At 39.5% G+C, this 17,854-nt stretch overlaps 1 long non-coding RNA gene across 4 annotated transcripts in view; it reads left to right on the top strand.

Moving 5' to 3' along the window:
- The window catches only part of LOC119029279, a 198,680-nt gene that overhangs the window by 10,575 nt on the left and 170,251 nt on the right, over positions 1–17,854 (top strand). For all 4 annotated transcript variants that reach the window (XR_005077949.1, XR_005077948.1, XR_005077947.1 and 1 more), the window contains 2 exons: positions 3,830–4,105; positions 4,392–4,450. This is a non-coding gene — a long non-coding RNA (uncharacterized LOC119029279). The remainder of the gene's footprint in view (positions 1–3,829; positions 4,106–4,391; positions 4,451–17,854) is intronic.

Below are 17,854 nucleotides of genomic sequence, written 5' to 3'. Positions count from 1 at the left end.
AAAGTGTGTTCCTATGTGCTGTGTTGAACCTCAGTCAGGCAGGTTGGAGGTAAAATTGTAATGTGGGTCGGCCGGTGATGACGGCTGGTAGCACTAATATCTCTAAAGTGGTAGATATGGAAGCTGTGAGAGCTGCTGTTCTGTCCTGTCAGCATTTTACAGCTTCATATCTCTGCTCTCCGAAGCTGTGTGTGTGTGTGTGTGTGTGTCACAGTGTGTGAGTGTGAGGGTTTACACGGCTCAGGGTTTCGTTTTTTTAAAACAATATTCCACGATGTACGGACAGTATTTCAGTTTACCAATCTGTTTCAAGAACTACAGTAACTTCATGTGCAGTGTTTATTAGTGTAAGACGTCCACATTAAGTATGTGCATGGAATCAATTTTTAAAGAAAAACAGGGTTTTTTATAACTAAAGCTGTATATGTGTGATACCGTTTGATAGTGATGTGTGTAATCCAACATTATGCACAAAGGATGCACACGAAATGAGACTCACTTGAATTAGGCACATTTGGTTTTAAGACTGTGAAATATTGCCATAATGCAGAAACAATTTTCGTGTGTTTTTTTTGGTTTTCTAGGTGTATAAAACCTTTCTTAAAATAGTATTTGAAAAAAGTGTTTGGCCAGTTGGTAAATATACTGTAGCAAATATGATGTCCACAACATTTGAAATGCTCTGTGAAGCTTTGTAGTCAGACTTATTAAATAAATGTTTGCCATACTCATTTTCTTGCGCCACGTTGTGTGACATTTGATTTAATTTAATTTTAATTCAATTTAATGGGAGTGAATTTCATGGCAAAGGTTTGTAATGTCTGGACAAATTCATTATGATAGTGATGAAAATGACATAAAAGAATTGCAAGGCTAAACTATACATCTGATTTGTCAGTTTTCAGTGTCGTCATAGAGAAAAGTTCATAATTAAAGTGGTAGTGCACTGATTTTAGTTCACCGAGGAGTAACGAACTTCTCATCCTTTGACAGCAGTAGAATAATGTCTTTTATGCCTCTGGAAAAAAAAGTGTTTCAGGCCTAGTTGCCACACTTACTCCCCTCTGTGCACCCATGGGTCAGGGGTAGAGCCAGTATCTTGTTATCAGAAGGATACAGGTTCGATTTCCCTGTTCTGCATGTCAAAGCTCCTGATGTGCTGGTCTGCACCTTGAATATCAGCCACTGCCATCAATTACTGAAAGTCGCTTTGGACTAAATGAGGTGTGGTCAGGAGGTTCATGATGAATTGATGTCTTATGGCAGCAGACAGCAATTGTGTGACAGTCCAGCAAAAAGGTATATACTTGACAGGACAAAGTATAGATATATTTTAAACTAAAACTGTTGTAATGAACTTGACAGGACAGTGTATAAATCATTTTTTAGACTAAAGGTTGTAGTTATGAACTTGACAGGACAAGGTGTAAATTTTAGACAGCTCTGATGGAGCTCAGGATTTATCAGGAGAATAGCTGATTTACTCTGAACCGTTTCACTGTATGAACCTGTGTAGAGGAGCACATAACATGAGTTAAAGATATATCCTGACCCGATTCTATCGATGTGTTGGGAATTAAGCTGCTGTGCCTTGTGTGTAAATGAATACAGCATCTTTCTTAATGGAGAGACGCACTTATTTTGCTGGACCATGGCTTCAAATAATGTCAAGATAGTATATCACCCACCCGCTACTAATCAGTGTGATCAGTTTTATGAGCAAGACCACCTGAGATCTGTGTGCACTGTTCGGATGGCTTGCCAAAAAAATTGGGATTGGGATGAGTTGTTACCACTTTGATGATCCCTGAATGTTTCATATGGTGCCATCACCTGGTTAAGTTGGCTTTCTGTTTATAACTTAATACCTGCAAATTCCTTATACTCTCATCTGCCTCAGCTGTACTTAATGTTTTCCTGGTTACACATTAAGCTAAGATAATGAACCTGTTATTACTGTCTTCTCGAGCAGGTTAGTGTTCTGATGTTGTCATTTTGCCCGAAGCACCGCTGTGCCTGAGTACGGCGGCACAGTGCTGCTACCATAGCTGCAGGCTTTTCTTGGAGGTCTTGAAATTGTATAAAAGGTTTAATTACAGCTCAGATAAATGAACCAAAGAAATTCCTGATGTAGAAAAGTGTCCCATGTTAACATCCTGTTCTTCCACTCACTGCAAGTTCAGTTTTCTTGCTGTTCAGTTGCTCAGTGGGTGAATCTGATCCTCTTTACACCAGGAAGACAAAGACTGACAACGACTGAATCTCTGTTTGTAAAGATGTCCAGTTGTTTAGGCCGATTGACCTCAGTGATGGATGCCATTTTATCACACTGATGGAATGACACAGCCTGCTACCTGCACTCTGATGTCTGGCCAGAGGATCCATGAATTTACTGACCCCTGTCCATTAGTCTCTCTGAGCCAGAGTGGCCGTGCATGGTCCAAAACCATCACTTCATCCTACATTCTGTAGTGTGTAACGATATGGTAACGGTGTAAAAAGTCATAGTTCACTCTGTATTGGCAAGTCCTCCGCTGCTTGTGTGTGTGTGTGTGTGTGTGTGTGTGTGTGTGTGTGTGTGTGTGTGTGTGTAGTGAGAAAGCATGGGAGCTTGTGTGTGTGTGTGCAACTACAGACCTATAATTATCCTCCTGAGGAAAACAAGTGCAGAGTGAGTGGTCCATTGTGGAAACCGGATTATAGCCTGCGAGAGAACAGAACGCTCTGCGCTTTGTGTTGGCTAGTGTTTTTGAGTTCAGTCTGAGCTGTTTGATTTGAGCTTGGTGTGTGTGTGTGTGTGTCTGTGTATGTGTGTTGGTGTGCTGTTAGATCTAGTGGTCAGAGTGTGTCTCATTTTAATAATTTTCTTCCTGTCCATTCTTGCTGAATGTGCGACTTTGTTGTCTTGGAATGTGGCTTCGTGTAGGGCCGAGGCAGGTGGTTATTAATATGACAACACGCACACACACTCAGGCAGGCAAACACGCTCCTTCTCTCACAATCAAACACCTCGTTTAGTTTGTTTTGATGAAGGTGTACGACCCAGAGAGAGCGCGAGGTGCAGAGACAAGGAGAGCAAGAGAAAGAGAAGGCAGGCTTTTCTTTCTCAGAGTTCCCCGTGTCAGTCGTGTAAGAAAGCCGCCAAACCAATAATTTTGTCAAGTTCTTTTTTTAGTGGAGCGGCTGAAGCGTCTTTGGATTGCCACATGTATAAAGGCAGCCCATATAAAGCCATTCACAGCACTGAATGAACACGCCATCTGTGGGGCTTTCTTATTTCCTCTTCTCTTTTCTTCCTCTCCTTTTTCAAGCCTTGTAATCAAATTTGAGCAAAATCAAATGGCGGGAGGATAGAGAGAGAGCAGTGGGGGGGGGAGGGTTCAATGAAAGTACCTTTTGTTGGTCTGAAACGAGCAAGTAATTTACAAAATGCCCTCCCTTTGTGCAGGGGGCTAAGGGAAGAAAGAAATCAGTAGCTTTTAGAAGCTAGGCCTTGCGCTGCGACGGGCAAGATAATGAAAGCCGTCTTGTGTTTGTGGGCTAGAGAGCATCTCAAAGGCAGACCGGGCCCCGGCTCAGGGTTAGCTCGGCTGCTGAAAAAAAAAAACAAAAAAAAAAAACACAACACTCTCCTCTGTGTATGTGCGTGTGTGTGTTTGTGTGTTTGGCAAAGAGCGGCAAAACAGGACGGCTGTGCCCGGCTACTCTTGGCAGAGGCACTCCGAGGAACAGACAGAGTTGTCGATGCTGAGGAGAGAAGAGGGATGAAAGAATGGTTTCACCGGCACTAAAGCCTGCTGATCTCCTCTTACCTGTCGTCCTGCTGCAGGTGCGTCCGGCCAGTCCCCACATTCAGAGGTGCAACAGCTCCGTGGAGTCTGGAGGAGACAGATGAAGATGCAGAGGAGGAGATGAAACATCCTGCAGGGATCATTGTGCTGAAGGATTACGAGGGGCAGGAAGAGGATTTCAGCTGACTGTTTCTCCTCTGCCTGGGCGTCTCGGAGGAGAGCACCTGACTGCTGAAGGACACTTTACCTGCACGGATCGGCTGGATTATTACCTGAGTGACACCTGGGATGGCTGCTGCTGTGGATTATTACAGGTCAGAACATTTGCAATAACAGTGTGTTTACTTTTCATTTGTGCAAAGTGAACTTAGCCTCACTTGTTGACTCAGGAAGGATAAAAGATAAACGGATGCAGGCAGGTCGTTCACCCCGCTCACCTGAGATGTGGTCAAAGCAATGATAATCCATTTTCTCGACATCTTAAACTGTCTTCTACCTTATTTAGGTTAGTGGCAGTCGTTGCTGACGTTACAATGATGAAATTATTCATAATGACAAGTCACTGAGGTGTGTTTAATGTTTGCTGTCTCTGGCCTACAGATTAGTTCCTGATTTAATGAGGCTGTCACCTGAAGTGTCTTCCTGCGTTTTGGAGACCGGTGAGTTCTGACAATTTATGTGAACGATGTTGATGTGTATTATTTCTTCCGTCGTTCATTTGTTTTTGTCTCTTTATCTCTTTCCCATTGTCTGTTGTTCCACCCTTCTCCTTAACTTAGTTCTCTGTGTATCTCTCAGACCTCTCTCCTCTTTACTAATCGTCTCTATCTCATGCGCCATCTGACGTGCCTACAAGGTTGTTTCCTGCAGTCTTGTCTTTATACATTTATATAATCCATATTTAGATTGTTGGCTTATATATGTAAGCATATAATAGTTGCCTCTCTCATTGGGGGTGTTTAACTTAAAAACAACAACAAACTATTCCTGCACTGCAAGAAAATCTTGTCGCACCTGTCTTTTTAATCGATCTGTTTTTCCTAAATGCAGAGGTTTGACTTTTTTTTTTCTTACCACAGTTGACAGCCAAAGGTGATACATTTAATTTAAACTTACGTCTTGATGCTTTAATCAGTATTTCTTCTTCAGAAAGTTGTCAGTCACAGATGGCAGCATAATGCAGAGCTGATTGGATCGTTTGTTTGTTCTGTTAGATTTAGATTTTATATTCTGGTACGCTTCAGTAGATGAAAATTAACTTCTTGTGGCTTGTTGTGCCACATGTGGCCATGATGAAACAGAATGCAATTAGAGCACAGTGTTTACATTACCGTCCATCGCAAAATTCCAAATGAAAATGAAAGTGTCTTAAAAGTTCTCAGTTGGATGTCACTCATGACAAACTGTAAGCAGGTGATGTTGATCGTGAGATGGAGTTACTGGTAAGTTAAGGAAAACAAAACATTTCAATACAGTAGAAATTAAATTATTTTAAAAAAATCTTTGGAACAGCATAAATGTCTGTAACAGTGATGCATTCCATAGCTATTGAGGAAGTTGTTCTGATTTCTGGGTCCAAAGTTTCTTTACGTGATGTCATCAAATAACTAGTGACACGTAGATTATATGATGCCACAGTTGATTGTGATGGCCAAACAGTTGTTTTAGCACAAGTCCAGTTATATTGGGTCTGTGAAAGAACATTCAGAGATTTGGAGTGAATCTCTAATTAAAGCAGACAACAAAGGTTACAGGGATGCAAGTACCCTCAATTAGTAAATGATAACAACTCATCACAAAACCACTTTCACTGTCTACTAAACATTACATGCTCATAGCAGAGGAAAGTGAGGCTGATTTTTTTTCAGTGATAAGTCTACATCTTGTATAATGATTCTGTCTCAAAGTCTTGTACTTTCTCTCATTTAATTTCATTGTCACAAAGAAGTATCCACCATATAACTTAACTGTACTATTAACTAATCAGTATTATTAAACAAAACATTTCCAGGACAATTTATATTGGAATATATTATGTCATTAGGTGAAGAGGCCAGTGACAGTATAATTGGAGAGTATAGATGGTTTATTACTTGACATAAAACATCCAAAATTACATTTATTGTAGATGTTGGATTTGAAGATGGGAATAATGAAATGTGCCAAATCTCATGTAAAATCATAGTTGTTGTCTTATATTCAGCAGTATTTTCACTTCTGCCACTATATACTTCTACTCAACTAGAATTCAGAGGCAAATATTTTACTTTTTGATACACCGCATTGATGTTATTTAGTTATTAGTTCCTTAGTAGATTCAGGGCACATAATATAGTTTAAAAAAATGATGACGTACAATTATAGGTTGATGAGACTACATTGATCCTGGGGACGTGTTTAAGTAATTAAAGTTGCCACCACTTTATCAACTGCAACATTAAAATGAGGTGCTTATTAATGAATCAGTAATGATACTTTCCGATAATACAATATATTATTCTGCAAAACGTTTGTACATTTTGAGAAAAAAAGTGGTATTTCTCAAATGTGGTAGGATCTGAGTATTTCTCCCACTGCTGCTTACTTTTCCAGCTGTTTTTTCATTATTCTATTATTTTCATTGCGGGCAACTTCAGGATTTGCCTTGAGGAGATGTCAACATGATAGGGGTTTTCTGTGCTTTTCACCTTAGGGCTACTTCAGATCCACAAATTTAAAACAACATTATAGCCTCCAAATCATTTTGATGCTACATCAAGCTGCTGCTGCTACATGTCTTGTAACAGGGTGAATGATGTCTGTGTCTCAGCCTTTTTGCCCCTCTATCATTTTTTTCTGCACTATGTTACTTTAGTGAGAGCGTAGGATCACAGTGTTACATATGTGTTTACTTCAACATACAAATTAAAAAGAAAAAAAACATGCCACAGACCTGAAATACAAACAGGATTTGTATTTAGGACAATGGTGTTGCTTTCAGAAACTGTGTGGAGTGCCAAATCGTACAACATGGCAGTTTCTACATATAGTGGCTTTAAATATAGCTGTAACAGATTTAAGCAGAAATGCACAATGAAGTGTCCTGATTTAGGAAAATAAAAGACAGGTCAAGACGACTTTGAACGAATCATATCATATATCATATCATATCATATCATATCATATCATATCATATCATATCATATCATATCATATCATATCATATCATGACCATTAACAATGGAAAAAAAAGCAGCTGTGTTTAAATCTAAGCTGTGTTGCATATTGCCATGACCAGTGAAGATCAAATGTTTCCTCCACCTCTCACCCAGGAGAGATTGTTGATAGTTGGTTGCTCTGTTTGTCAGCAGGATGACACAAAAAATAGTGAACAGACTTCCATGAATCTTGGATGGAGGATTGTTCTTAGCTCAGATTATACCACATTGACTTCTGGTGTGGATCTGGTTAAATGGTTATAAGATTGGGTGTTTTCCAACATTTTGGTTTCTTAGGGAATGATATATGGATTTTGATGAAAAAATCAAGTGTATTTGAATGGCTTGTACTATTATCACACAATAGAGGTATCTTACAATATGTTTGAGCAGTAATGGAAGGTATGACATTTAGAGTTATACAGGGATGGGGAGTTTGATATTGGAATAGCCTTGATTGAACTAAAGGGGACTGTTGGGCCTTGGCATATATATGCACTCTACTTTGTACCATTCTAATTGTTTTTTAGATTTCTGTTAATATCACACAACAGGACAGCTCAGACCAAGATCTGGGACTGACTGACCTCATTCCTTGATGCTGCCTGGTGCATTACATTTGCTCTGTATGTCTGAACTTTACGACAGTATCATCCTCACCTCCATCGTTTTTTAGCAGACAATTTTGTCCAAAGTGACTTACAAGTGTAACAAGAAAGAAACCACAACATGTCACCTTCGATAAAGTAAGAATGAAAAAATAGTAACAATCTTTTATGTTGTGTTTTTTTTTAATTAGATTTTGAAATCTGACCATTACCACTCATTGGTAGTCATTTTAAACAGCTGTTTGTTGTTAATTAATTTCAACATTTAGTTAACTGTTGAGTCAGTGTGAAGCACCTATGTCCTGTTGCTATGGTTACCTCAGTTCTTGTGAACTGACTTGAATTGCTGACCGATTGCAAACTGTTGATTGAAATGCTGTTTCAGGTAATTTAACAGATGCCATTAGCTGTAGTGTAATATGGAAATACCATAAGAAGCTCCCTCAAAATGGGGCGGGGGAGCAGGGCAGGGCAGCCCAAACCTTTTCTCTTGGAGGGCAAAAATTGAAACTTAATAGCAATCACTATTGTATTGTATAATGCGAATACTCCTGTATCTTTTGCCAAGTGGCAGTTGAGTGAATGGACTGTGGTGAGTATTGCCTTGTAGTATCCTTTGGGTTCTTTGCAGATGCCTCACCTCACCAATGTCACTGATGCTTGGTAGATGGTACCAGTGATGTTCTGGGTGGTTTTAATCAACCACTGTCGAGCCTTCCTGTCCATGCCAGTTTGTGATATTTCTAGTCAGAATGATTTCTATAACTCCTCTGTAAAAGTTGACAAGAACTTAATATACTTTAAATGTAACATTCCTTAATTTCCTTAAGACGTAGAACCTTTTCTGTGTTTTTAAAGGAATACTTTGTTTTTACCAGGCACTGATGTGTGAAGATGATGAGATCAGACGTTGTCGATCCCTCACCCAGAAATTCCCTCTATTCACCTTTCACAATTGTACAGTATCACTGCAGCCATAATTGTAATATACACAGTGCAGTAATATACTGAAGGTATATAGATACTAATATAATAATTAAAACATGTCTTTGTCACTGTGCCAGCTATGCTCAGATGGTATAAATATTAGATTATAATTAAGGAACCCACATATTTAAAGAGCATTATTATATAAGGAACTGCATAAGAATATTATATTTAGAACATTTATAACAAACATTATATAGAAACATCTGGCAGGCCAAATTAACCCTTACAGAGGACCAAACTTGGCCCTACTTTGTGCAGCCCTCCCTTAGAGTGTATTAACAAGTATTGAAGGAGCTATCTTTATTTAAGAATTGTCCACCTGGCCAAATGGCATTTAAAAAGGTCTATTCTTTCGTTCTGTAGAAATTAACATATGTTGAGACTGGTGTAGCAGTGGATTGTGCAGGCAATAGGCTATTTAATCTGTTTCAGTCAGTGCTATGGAAATGAATGGAATTATTTATAATAACCACAATTTATTTATCTAAAGTTATTTTACTGATAACAAACAATGAAATGATTTATAAACCAGTTATTAAGCAAACATTTATTGGGAAGTTGCAGCTGATGTTTATGAATCTTTACAGTTGGTAATAAATTGTATATTTACCATTTCATTGTTTGTTACTATAAATTAAAGTTTAGGTAATGTTACATTTACCATTTATTAATGATTCATATCATAAAATGTTATCGAGTGTTAACTTCAGTTATATTTCATTTTCCATGTCACTTTTCAAAGTTCAGGTCACAGTGATTCATCAAGTTTATTACTGTCATTTCTTTGTTATATACAGCTGGAAAGTACTAATATAGATTCATTGCATTTAACTGGGTAACACTGCATAAACCCTGTTAAAGCTGATTTTGTTTTACCTTCGACTCACCATATCAATTAAGTTTTCTCACTTTCTCTCCCCCCCTGCATTTTGTTCAGGGAACAATAAATGAGCAAGCCACATTCAAATGAGCTGATTTCTCTGTTGGCATATTAAAATGTCAGAATTTGCACTGGAACAAAAACTCTGGTTAAGATCCAACTGGAACAGAATGGGTAATGAGCTATCTTGGTGTTGCCACACACTAACAGGCAGAGTCCCGGTCTGTCTGGAGGGTTACAGTCACTTAGTCACACGGCATGCATCGCTGCTTTGATTGTTACCAACAAACGGCTCAACCCCTCGCTCCCCAGCACAGGTGTGTGTGTGTGTGTGTGGGTGTGGGTGTGGGTGTGTGTATGCACTTTTCACTTTCTTGTTTCTTTAAATGAAATACAGCCACTGGCCTCAACATTTTAACCTTTACAGTATTTGAACCCTATTTTCTTGATGCATTTGACCAAAACACCTGAGTTTGGTGTACTGCTCAATAGTAGGTCATGTTATTTAGAAGATCAAACAAGTGCCCAGGCCAACATAGAAACCAAGCATTTGCAATAGTGAGACATTTGTAAGATGTGGAACGATCTCTTGTAAAAAAAGCATTACATTGCAAGCAAAACCATTCTCTGACATTTTAACATGAAAGTGAAGCCCTTAAGCCCATCGTCTTTTTTGTCTTTTTTGTCTTTTTTGTCTTTTTCGCCTTTTTCGCCTTTTTTGCTCCTCTTCCATTTCTTCATCTTTTTTCTCAATTCTTCTTTCTTTATATATAGTTTTTATCAAAATATTAATCCCTCTGAAATTCCTGCATAATAAACAATGCCAGCCATCTTTCTCACCAACACCTGATTATTTATAGAAGCAGCATCAATAGACATCCATGCAGCTATGTTACCAGTATACAACAAAAATGAGTCGAAGTGTAAAAACAAATGTTTAATATTAAATTCTAGGCTCCTCTGATCAGCCTCTCACCCTCTTCACAGTCACACATTATTTGACTCTTCTATTAAATCTCATGGGTTATTAATCTCTGCTCGTTTAGCAGTGTGTTGTGACCCTCACAGCTCCCTGAGGACCCTCTAATAACAGTTAATGGGCTGTTAAAGTAGTGAACAGGGCCTCCACCGCTCAGGACTCGATGGTCGGGTCTCACCACCAATTACAGCTCATCGAACAGGAGAGGCAGAGGGCTGGATTCATCTGTAATCTGTCAGTTTGTTTGTCAGAGTGCACCTGCGTGTGTGTGTGTGTGTGTGTGTGCGCGCGCATCTGTCAGTCAGGCTCCTCTTCCACCCAGCTAGCTTCGCACAGGCAGTCATTAGCGGCAGCAGCAGCAGCAGCCAGTCATTAAGCCCGTCATTTCCTCTGTCTGCCAGCTGACCTACTGATTTGGACAGCTTCTGTACTTAACCTATGAACTCCCATGATTCCCCTGCTCACTACACATGGTGAGTGTGTGTTTGTGTGTGAGTGTGCTTTCAGAAGCAGTGGAGGGCTGTGTATTCAGCCCTCCAAAATCGAGTATAATATGTTGTATAGTATGTTGATGTTAATAAAGAAGGCAGATGTGATGGGGTGCACTAATGTGCATATATGTTTTTAGCTGGAGTGTTGCAGACAGATGCCACTGATGCAGATTAATTAGAAAGCAATGGTGAATGAGTGTTTGTAAAATTTAACATCACCAGCTATTAAGAATTTGATCTCCCAAAACGCAGGTCACACACATCTAAATTCAACTGAGACTAGCCTCTTACTGAACGACAGCTATAATGCAGAAACAGAGTATGACAGTATAGAGAAGAATAAATTCAACAATTTTTAAACAACAATTATTTTAGTGTTTCTGTCAGGGGTGCAGACATTTCTCCTAAAGTGAGATATTTTGGGTTGGAATATGAATTTGGGTCACCCTGATTTAAGCTCACCAGATTTAGGATCTTTATCCAATTGTACCCGCTCATACTGATGATTTCAGCATTTCCTCAAGATCCATGCAATATTCTTTGAGAAATTAAAGAAATAGTCCTGACTGGCAGTGTTAAAGAAAGTGAGATAAAATCCTAGGACCCTTTCCAAATCCGCACCAAAAGTTAAAGCTGCTATAAGTATTGTCATTGTTTAAGCTAACTTCCTGTCTGTTTCTAGTTAGCAAGCCCCTCCCACCTCTCTACATCAGCACCCCTGCATGACTCCTTTCTTTTTTTTTTTTCCGAGGCGTTTCTCTTTGCCTCTTTCTTGTCTTCAAGTGTCTTTTGTCGCTCAGCTTGTTTGGTAATATAAGCCATCACTGGGAGAGCTGGGTTGGTCCTGCCAATGCCGGCGTAGGTACCAACAGGAACTGGAGGGTCCTGCTGTCTGCGCGCTGATGAGCAGACAGGACTGCCTCTTTGTAGAGTTCAGTTCAGAGTTTCTCTTTTCACTGCATCAACAGTGGGAGAGACATGGGTTACTGACCATACACTCTCTAACAGTGATTACTGTTGGACTTTACATTTAATAATAATAATAATAATGATAATGATAATGATAATGATAATGATAATCATAGTAATATCGTCAATAATATGACTTACAACAGCTTTCCTTTCAGGTTTGGTTGAAATCTGTACAATAGTCTTTGTGTAATCCTCCTGACGAACCAACCAACCAACCAGTCGACACAGGTGAAAAGATCATCTCAGTGGCATTAATAAAAAGTGAACTGAAAAAGTTATACTGAAAAAGTTATACTGAATATATATTTCACTACAATGTCTGAGCTTTAGTTTCTTAGGGGTAACACCACAACCGAAGCACACTGTTAGATGGCCTTTAGCTACAGATTGAATATAGAAATGGAGTAGGCAGGTATGCATAACATTGTCTGTTTGCATTCATCACCTTTTAAAAAGCTGCTGTAGAATTATTGCATGTTCACACACACTGAGGTTTTAAACAGGTGTGCTCCGGTCCCTTCATTTAAATATCCGCTAATACCTTCTGACTTCACCACTGTTGGGATTAACCTCGCTCTACTTTGTCTTAGCTGCCGCTCACTGTGGCTCTCAGGAAGCCCCCTGAAGCGGTGCTTGCGGCGATAGAAGCTGAAATTAGGAAGCTTTCTGCCCCAAAGCTGCTGCATTAAGACAGACCTCACCTTGGCCTGCGGGAGCTGCGTTAGCCGCACAGCTAATCCAAAAGCTAGCAAAGTCAATCAGTCCGACCTTAAGCTAACTAAAGCTACCGCTGCTCTGCCTTGTCTTCCCAAGATAAGGTAATGAGGATACAGAGAGGTGAAGGTGAAGTTTGCTGGTGTTGTATTTGAGTCTCAGGTGCCATGTGTAATGGATGACCAGAGCATATCTCAGTAAATACACAGACTCTCAGGTAGAAGGTGGGGAATCAGAGGGGTATTGTCTTAAGATGATAAGGCAACAAGAGGCTTAGAGGGTTGTATCACTGGACGAGGATGTGGAAACTCACAGAGTAATACCTGCTATCTAGATGTGACACCACAGCTTGGCCCCTGAGCGGGCTAGGTGGTGTTAGTATTCCCTTTTGTCTTGTCCCGATAAGCTAATGAGAGTTATAGCGAGGGGTGATGAGAGCATTATGAGCTGCATTAGTGGTCGGAGAGGGACAAGGGACAGTCAAGCTGTTAAACCTTCTGAGTAGATATTGTAAGGCAGCTCTCAGCTCCAGGTGTTGATCAAAAATCAAGGGTTGTGTCTTGCTGATAAGGATGAGAGGTGAGAGGAGAGGGCAGGGTTAAAGTTAGAGGCCCTGAAGGAAAAGATTCATTCCTTAAGGACTGGTGAAAAATGTTATCCTGATCCCATGCATATCTGCCGACTCTTTATATCAGCATCTACCATTTAGAAATCTCTTCATTGTATTAATAACAAATATATTTTGTATGCAGTGTATTACTTAGAATTAGAGACCACTCAGTTTTTTTAAAGAACCAGACAGACTTTTGAGGCCAGTAATAAGTTAACTTCTTTATTAGGGGTGTCATGATTCTCTAAATCCCTGATGCGATACGATTTTCGATTTTGAAAATGACAACTTTCCTTTGCATTTTTTATGAGATGCACTGGAACACACCATGACGTCTTGTCGGCAATAAGAAGCCAGTCGGATTTCAGAGTTTAGGACATGTACTTGAATGCACCGTGAAGTCCCCTGTAAGTGTGTCAAACTCTGGCATGGACAGACAGCAGAGGGGAAAAGAAAGAGTTAATATTGGACTTAAATTCAAGTCCCTCTGAAACTCCAGAGACTCTTTAATAGAATTGTGGGTTAGAGTTAAAGCATATAAATTTATTAGGGGTGGTTAATCAGCCCAGTTTCCCAATTTAGATTCCGATTATTGAAGTCTCGATTTGATTACAAATAGATTTTCGATTATTAACGATTATCAATTCGATGTTTCGATTATCAACGATTATTGATTTTCCATTTAACATCAGTCGGCTGCTGAATTATTTTACTTCTCTTTTGAGTAACACCTCACAGCACCTTCAATATTGTATAGTTTAACTGTATCAAAATTATTGTTGGTTTTTTTTTTTCACTGTCAAAAGCAAGTTGCTAAGCTCAGCAGCCAGACTCATGTTAGCATTGTTGGTGATGAGAACCAGGTCGTGTTTCTCTATTCACCACTTGTCTGCCATTGCTTTGAGAAACTCACACATATTTGCGCTTGTGTGGCTATCATCCATAGCTATCGTCTGAAGTACGTAGGACATTAGCTTCCATTAACTGCTGACATAATGAACTGTAATGGTCACGTATGAGATGGTTTGTATTACAATTTAAAAAATGATAATAATAATAATATATATTTTTTTAATTGATCTTTGGAAATTTAATAATCGACTCATGATCTTCAATATTATTATCATGATTAATCAGTAATTGTTTTTTTTCACCACCCCTGATGTTTATGTGATCTGTGATCTGGAGATTTAGTCAAAAATAAAATTCTAAAGCTTTTCTTGATGTAGGCGTATTAACATTTAAGGACTTGAGGCCCTTTTAAACTGAAGTAGTAAAAATTTTACAACATCTCAATCAATTATCTGAAATATGTTTCTTACATCTATCTTTTTCCAAAAAATTCCCCTTTGTCCTCTTGTCTTTTTTGTTTGTTGTTTCAATTTGCATATTTCAAATATGTTCCTGATTTTGAAGTTATTTTACCAAAATGGATTTTTTGCCAACAGCTATGGTGTTGTGTTACTGGTCCATCTGTCTCCTCTATAATAATTTTTTGTTTATTCACTTGTGTGTTGTTTGCGTTAACCTAAGCTGAGACACATGCTGCTAGTGTTTTTTTTTCTTACACTCCGCCATTTTAGCTTTATAATGGCCTGGTATCGAAATCAGAGTGAAATTTTGGTCAGAGTGGGGACACACACACACACACACACACACACACACACACACACACACACACACACACACACACACACACACTGATATTATCACCCATTCGCCACTCTCTCTCTTTATTGTTGCATATTATTGAAACCACATTGTGGAAAACAGAGTGCTGCAGCACTCAACACTGAAACTACAATTTGGATAGTGGATTACCCATAATGGGCACACATTTAATTTAAGAGAGTGGTGAAGTGCATGGAAGACAGAGGAAAAGAGGAGGACAGGAAGGTAAAAAAGCCATACAGTTCTACAGTATACATTACATTACAATTGTTGTGTTTTTACCTGTGTCAGCTTGTTGGTTGGTTCATTGGTTTGTGAGCAGAATTACGCAGAAGCTACTAAACAGATTCCCATTAAACTTGGATGGAAGATGGATTTCAGCCGAGAGTACACCCCATTCACTTTTGGTGCAGATCCAGACAAAGTGTCGGATCGAGGAATCTTTAACTTTGCAAGCGTTTTCAGACATTTTTGTAAATTTCTCAGGGAATTATGCATGGATCCTTATTTTAAAAATCAGACCTATTTAGAATTTGGATCTAATGGCTGTATTTATACACTTGATTGAATTAAAGGTATGTGATTAGCGGTATGTTCTTCACTTTGTGCCATTATAGTGTTACTTTTTATTTTTGCTCCTGCTGTTTCACTTTGTTCTAATTTGTTAGATTTACATTTTCTACTTAAGGTCCCTTTTTTAAAATTAGCCATGTTCTTGTTTGTTAGCACTTTTTTGTAATGTATCTCAACCATTGTAGCACCTTTATTGATAGTTTAAGCACCGTAGAAATAAGATATATAAAATATTAAAGCAGCTGCCAGGAACTTTCATTTTGGATGATTGTGGTGGCCTCTCTGGACAAAGTTGGTATGAGCCCCACGGCCTCCTGTCAGAAAGATCTTCATTTAACTAGTATGTGCATTTTTCTTTTAAAACAAGTGAATGAAAAACAAGTATTTAGGAAATGTATAGAAATAACCAGTTTTCTTGTTGATGGTGTCATTTGCTCATGTAGGTCATAAAGAGGTATCAGTATTAACTTTGGAGTTCAAGTTCCTTGTAGTACTTTTAAGGAGGACAGGTCAATAGAGAGAGCTGAGCTTTTAAAAGAAGATCAGGGAACGAACACTGCTGACCAACGGAGACAAAGACAGCAAACGATGAATGAAGATGGAGAGAAGTCAAACAAACACATCACTGTGTCTTTGTGTGTGTGCTGCCTGAAAGATTGGCTGGATAAGCGGCTGCAGGAGTCAGTGTGTGTGTGTGTGTGTGTGTGTCTGTGTGGATCTATAACTAATGGTGCAGATGATGAGCCAGAGGATGAGGCGTCTTGTAATCGTCTGCCACCCATCAAACAGCAAGCTGACAGCATCACAATACACAGCCCAGGGAGCAGAGGGACAAATGACTGGTGGTGAGCGTGCGCAAATACACAAAATGTAGACACACACATGCATGCATAAAGTGATGTAAACACAATTTAATGTCACAGGGAATTTTCTGATTTTTACATTTTTGCCACTAATAAAGGGTTTCTGATTTAAGTGTTAGCTTGGTGTGTGACAGTGTTGATTCATAACTGCTGAGAGACATGTGACTGTGTACAAAACAGTCCTCTGCTGACGAAAAACTGCTTACACACACACACACACACACACACACAAGCTTTGTGCATTTCAGTTTTTCAGCCCTGGTCCTTCATCAGAGAGCAATTACGGTGATGCTTCAGAAACATATTGATAGTGTAATAAATAGTTTTTCTTGCCTTTTTATATGAAAGCACATTTTTCATAATTTCTACCAAAAAATAATACTTGCAATGACATGGCAGCTGTGAGTTTCAATCGACCTACAACTAATATTGATTTGACTGTGTGTGTGTGTGTGTGTGTGCGTGCGTGTGTGTGTGTGTGCGCGTGAGTGTGTGTGCGAGCGTACAGGTGTCTGCATGTGTGTTTGAGCCATCAGTTGTCGTTGATGGCAGTGTGAGCAAGCCTCTTCAGGCCTCAAGGCCTCTCGACAATTTTATACATGCACACACACGCACACACGGGCGCGCACAGACGCACACACACACATACACACACACGCACACACATCGACTGGCTCCCTGCTCTGCTTTTAGAGCCATTACTGTCAAACAGCTGTTAGCACGTCAAGAGAAGTGGTGTTGATGGGATAGAGCGAAGGAGGGAGAGAGACTGAGGGATAAATGGTCAGGGCCAATAGATAGATAGATAGATGGACGGATAATTGGGTGTAGAGGAAAGAGGGAGGGGTACGAGGGATGAGGCGGTGGATGGATGAATGGTCGAGTGGAGGGAGGGGAGGGGGGCGGGCCAGGCCTTCTCTAAGTGAAGACAGATTGATGTGGGTGTCAGAGAGGACTCCAGAGAGGAACAGCCCTTTATTTGACAGTCAATTATCAGATAGACCCAGTGGCCTCGCAGTCCATGGCCGTCACCCGCATACGCCGCGTAAGTGGGTTTCAAACACTGGCTTGACACCCAGAGGTGGACAACTGGAATATCAAATGAGGCCCGAAGAGAAAAAATGGTGGTTTTAAATGTTGAGGGTGTGTCAGTGAACAAAGTGTTTGTTAGCATGCTCTGTATCATGTTGTTAGCCCTTTTTTATGTCATTCTGTCAGACTGATACACTGGGTCATATAGTTGTTTAAATTCAAATGTTCCACCAAAAAGATGTTTGGCACACAAGTTGTCATTGAGCTCAGATGTCGAAACAGAAGGATGCACTTTGGGAAGAAACTGAGCTGTCTGTGTGCATAGTGCAAAACAAACCGGACATCATTCTACATTGCATACCAATGAATAGGGATGCATTATATGTATTTTTTAAACCGATTTTGATAACACATAATTGCTCATGGCAGAAAACAATAAGATAAGAGTATTTTGATATTTTTGTATTTCAAAAAGACATTCCT

The sequence above is a fragment of the Acanthopagrus latus genome, chromosome 11 (genome assembly GCF_904848185.1).
Source record: "Acanthopagrus latus isolate v.2019 chromosome 11, fAcaLat1.1, whole genome shotgun sequence".
NCBI lineage: Eukaryota > Metazoa > Chordata > Actinopteri > Spariformes > Sparidae > Acanthopagrus > Acanthopagrus latus.
The sequence above is the reverse complement of the archived record's forward strand: the minus strand, read 5'-3'. Positions and strand labels throughout refer to the sequence as shown.